The sequence below is a fragment of the Psittacula echo genome (assembly GCF_963264785.1).
Source record: "Psittacula echo genome assembly, chromosome: 3".
NCBI lineage: Eukaryota > Metazoa > Chordata > Aves > Psittaciformes > Psittacidae > Psittacula > Psittacula echo.
Genome location: NC_137736.1, coordinates 48,265,464 through 48,271,178, shown reverse-complemented (window position 1 = coordinate 48,271,178; position 5,715 = coordinate 48,265,464).

Sequence of the window (5,715 nt, the reverse complement as noted above, 5' to 3'; positions counted from 1 at the left end):
CCTGTCAGCATGGAAAGGCTGAAGAAAAAGAAGTGAGCCTCCCCTGTAAAGCACTCTTAAACTTTCTGTGACCCAGGATTAAAGCATCAGGAGCATAAGTGAGCAACCAAAGGTTTAATAATTAACCCCCATTATTTTAGCTAAAACAGGCATTAGAAACAAGTGTCTTCTGTTGGTTATTTACTACCTTTTTATATAGTAAAAAACAAAAAAGCCATAACAACTTCTTAATTTTCCTTCCTCCTTTTTAAAATAATACAAAACTTCACACAGTGCTCCAGACCAACCTTTTTTCCTCATAGATGCGATGTCAGACAGGCATAGAGATGTCCGAGGGACATCGCAGCTGAGCAGCCAGTGACTGCGGTGGTAGGACGCTGTGCTCTTACCCACAGCAGGTGAATTTGAAGCTCAGGTGCCACCAGATCCCAAAGGAAGCTTCCGCCCAGCTTCCTTGGGAAACTGGCTGGCCCCACAGAGGGCCCCTGAGGATAAAGGAAGACTGGGCACCTTTTTCAACCCAAAATAAATGAGTGACGAGCACAGAAGCCCCAGCCCCAAAAAACAGGGCTCCAGATTTTCCTCTTATTTGCCTTTGAACTCACAGAACTTCTGAAGAGCCAGCATCATGGCCCCAGTGGCATGTACCCCCATCCCTGACAAAACCCCACTCCACTTTCTGGCTAAGGAGCTTGTCTGAGCCTGGCAGAGCAAACATCTCATTCCCCACAAAAGCCTCACAGCTGAGGCATTGCTTTGCATGAAAAGAATGTCATAAAAGTGGAAAAATACCATCATTATGGTAGCAACTAGAATAAGAAGTACAATAAAATGAGACTTCATAGGAAGCATGGTGAATAAGCATATATTCTGTTTTGTAGACATGGTACACTGTGTATACATATACGCACACATGGAAATACTTTAAGAAATGCAGAGGAGAATGGATTCAGAAACTGGAACGTATCACAAGTACTTGAACAGTCTTTGCATTCTGGGCAGCAAGACAGGATTATTTTAGTCCACTCTGGTGCTGTAGTCCCCATGTAGCCACTCTGATTAATGGTTAGTTCACAAATCAAAAATAGCTTCAAAATTACTTTCATTTGGTCCTTTAGCACTGAGAAGTCTGTCTTGAGCCTGCAAAACCAAAGACCTTCACAAGAATTAGAAAATTTCACTGAACTGTGGGACTGAATTTATGGAAAACAATAACCAGTATTTACTACATAGGAATACTTGGACTTTTAGGTAATTAAGAACTTAATGTTTTACTAATTTAATCTTATTTTTAGAAGCCACTGTTAAAGGACTCGATATCCCATCTTTAGAAGTCATTAAATCAAACTAATTTCTGGGCACCTGTTTGCTCTCACTAGGCAACCGGTTCTGAGTACAAGATTACTGGATACATTATCTGGTCAGACGTTCGATCTATGCCAATGAAAACATAAAAATCGTGTATTAATTTCTAATGACAGCTTAAACTAACACAGTGCATGTGCATGGATCAAAAGGAGAGCACTGAAAAATGTACAGATGTATGAAAGACATCTCTGTAACATTTGTAATTTAAAAAGTCCTTAGAAGAACGTGAATGTGATCAGTTTCATTCTAAATTCATGTGTTACTTCAATAGTGAGCATGTGAACCTTTTTTTACCTTTGGGGAAAATACTGGAGAACTTAGGAAGAGAAGGGAAAAGCCAAACGTGGCTTCCCTGCTGTCAGAAGGCAAAGAGAATTGAGCGTGAATACGTGGCATCACCATTCCTCCCTGCTGTAAACCACTGTAAATCAGTTCTTTCCCTCAGAATCACATGGAGCTGGTGTCAAAGTACATCGAAGGCACACAACACCCAGCAGGAACAACCTCAGACGACATGACTGGGTTCCATGATCAGGGCTGCTAACTTTCAGCTGCGGTGGCTGATTTTCCCCAATTTGTGTTGCTGGCAAGCAGCAAGACAAATGCTTTTTTCCAGCAGAGAGGGGAGGAGGCCAGGAGAAGCAGCAGTGTGATAAAAACCCCAGCTCAGAGCTCACAGGGAGAGCATCGCGCAGTTAACACGTGCATGGCAGCTTGGATCCAGGCCAAACCCATCCAGCTGACAGCCCATGTGCTAAGCTGGTTGTATATGCACAGAGCACTGCATGTAAGCAACCAATTGCTGCACATCTACGAATCTTTTTCCTAAGCCAGCATGTTTTTTAAACAAGCTAGGAGGACAAGCTAGATTAGAGCAGGTGTTAGCAGAAAGACAACTTTTCTTCAAATTAATGGAATTTTTAAATACTGTCTTAAAAATCTCCCTAATCTTTCAGGTTATAAATGGCATTTTAGATTATGAGCACAATGCAAAAAGACAGACATCCTGTCACTTCATATCTCGGTAATAAATCTACATGCATGGTAATTTTAGATTATTCAGCATGATCTAAAAAGACAGACATCCTGTCGCTTCATATCTTGGTAATAAATCTATATGCATGGGTTTTTTACCCATTTTAGCTCCCATTTTAGATAGATAAGTAGCACTGTTGAAGCATCTCTGCATTTATTTGCCACTAATTAATAAGTCAGGCATTCGTCTGCTTTAACAAATGACAATCTACATGCATATATGCAAGGTATGGCTTTAACTCTGTTACTCTGTGAGGTGTTAGATTTTTAGATAGTTCCTCTTTTATAGTAACTTTGTTTTTCCTGACTACTGTTGAGCTACAGGTGATAGCCATGCAGAATCTCATGCACAATCTACATCCCAGAAATATCACTGATCTAGTGCAAGGACCTATTTCTCTTCCTGTACTAAATGAATTTACCTGGTTGAAAATAACAATATCCCGATGTTTTTTTCAGTGTTTGCAGCTTCCAGAAGTTCATGTATTATCTGTATGCGTGTACTTAACAGTATACTGCAATTTGGACTTCCAAACAAATCAAGAGAGGACTGAAATTTCAAGAAAGCATATGACTCGGTAAAACAAACAAACCCCTTCCATCTTCTCAACATGATTAGCAAGGTACTTTTCTGCTTCTTTCGAAGGCTTTGAAATGGAAAATCCCAGGAAAGTAAAATACTGAGAGCTATCATATAAGTTAATTAACAGCTATGGCCAAACTTAACCTCAGTTTTCAAATTTGACAAATTAACAGTTTTAAACTCTGAGGAAGTTAATCTTTCGTCTTAAATAGTTGTGTTCAACTCTCATGAGGAAAGAGTCAATGTGCTACTGTCAGCACTAGTCACTCATGGAAATGTACCTGGAGAACTGCAGATCTAATTGTATACAGTGCTTTGCAACTCCCCAGGTGAAATGGAAACAAACACTGCACACCTTTTGCTGACTTCAGAAGCTGATGAGATTAGGATCTATGTGAATGACAGTATCATCCAAGAGACCAGGTTCAGTCTCAGTCTCATTAAACGGGAGTTTTTCCAGGAACTTTTGGGGAAACAGGGTGCTGAATGTGGACCGCCACCACTGTTATCATTGTAATAATGCAAAGGTAACTTACACTGTTACGAAGGTTTTATCAGTGCCCACAGATAAGACAATATATGAAAAATCTGAGACAGTAGCGTAGCCACTGGGCAGCAGGCAGGGGAAGGATGTGACCTCCAGATTTCACATATATTGCCTTAAAATGTGCACTCTGCATTGGAAAGCACCAAGGATTGCCCACAGTGGGCTGCAGAGTGTGTGGCATAGGATGATGCTGCTTCCATCATTTCACTGTTAAGTTTATAGTACAATCCACATCCCTGAAGTGTCAACAAAAACTGACCATTTCCTATCTCAAACCCACACTTCCCGAATGTCTCCTGTCAACATCACTTTCTTAGTCAACCAAATCAGTGCCAGTGATTTATTGCCATTTGTATCATGTTCTCTTATGTCCATTTTCTTCAGGAAGGAAAATAAAAGCAGTAACGTTACATGAGGATCACTCTCCTATTGGAGTGTATGGCCAAAATTATGATGAGGGCAACTTTTAGGTAACCTGTATGCTTATAAAAATTACCTTCCTTTTTTCAACACAGGGCTTGGGCATACAACAAAGAGAGTGAACAGTTCTTATCCGCTTATGTCAGCCCACAATGGGAGGAAATATGAGAGAAATGGAAACCAGAATCACGAGGAAATGAAGTGCAAATGTGTGCTAAATGCAGTACCTGTACTCTTGCCCAGAGTGGGTCTGCCGCATGCAGAATTCTGTGCACAGGTCTTAGAAGACACCCAAAGACTTATAATGCAGTATGATGTGTAACTTCGAGTTGTAGGAGAAAAGTTTCTCTGTTCTGCCCTGTTCTGTGAAGTACCATCAGTGCATCCAGTATTGGCCTTCCCATGATGGGGTTCATACAGTACCATACCGTACAGGTGTATTCATTTTTCTTTAGGAAACATGGAAGAGGGGGTTCCACAAACTTCATGTAGGTTTCCATAGAAATAAACTATGCTTGAAAAGGCCTGTCTGTGGTCTTTAATCCTCATGTAAGGGCTAACAGCTACCAACCAGAATGCCACATTACTTTGGGTATGTGAATGGCCATTTTTTGTTTCTTTCTGACACCTTATCAATTAAATTGTATGGAATTCTGTGCCTCCACTTGAATATCAAGCTGCTATTATCTGTATAAATTAATAAGAATAAACAATATGGAGAAAAATGCAATTATTGAATTCCTGTTTCAAAGAGGCATTTTTTCAGAGCTTTTTCCAGAACCATTATGAAGTATCTGTAATAGTTGATGTATTTTGTGTTTTCTTACAAGAGATCCTCCTTTTCACTGCTGAAATATATAAGCTCAAGACAGTTCTTTCCCAAAGTATATCAGGAAAATGCCACAATGAAATGTAACATACCAATGAAAGTCAGGCTTGACTTATAGATAAAGAAAGGTTACTGTTGCAGCACTTACTGTGTTGAAAGGAAGCTGAAATGTTACAGTTGTAATTACTTAATGAAATAAGATTTATAAAACACATTTTGTTGTGTTTTTTCAAAACTTTCATGGGTGTCAATGGTCCATTAGTTGTAAAGTGCACAATACTGCCATCTTCTGTACCTAAGAAGCAGCAAATCATGTGTGGTTTTACATGTATGTTCTGCACAAACAAACAGTAAAAGTAATAAAAATGTCAAATCCTTCATTTTAAAAGACAATCCAGAATCTGAAACGTTGTTAGGTAACAGCAGAGAAGTCACGGTCTGAATATTCACTGGTCAAACAGCAAACATAACTGCTGACTATAGCAGTCACATGTTTGCTTTGAGTAACTTCACTGAGCTTCGGCATAAATAAGAGAATGTTCATTATGCTGTTAACAAACAGCACGGTCAATTAATCCAGTTTTGACAAAGCCTGCTCTGGCATGCTTTTCTGCCTGCTGCTCAGACTATTTATGCAATATACTACCTCTAGGATACACAAGTTCCTACACTGTGGTTTCTGACAATAATTTAGATCTTAATCAACAATGTATTAACGGCTATGCAAAACATACCCAAGCAAAACCTAAAAATTCATTGCTTCTGAAGACTGCAATCTATAATGCATGTCACTGAGGAATCGATTACTGACAACTTGCATATTTCGACCCATCACATCCATGACGGTCTGTGCATTGTAATTCATTTCCTGCCATGAAATACATTTATAATCAAGACAGGTAGTATGCCTCAGAGAGAATTATAGGAATATAT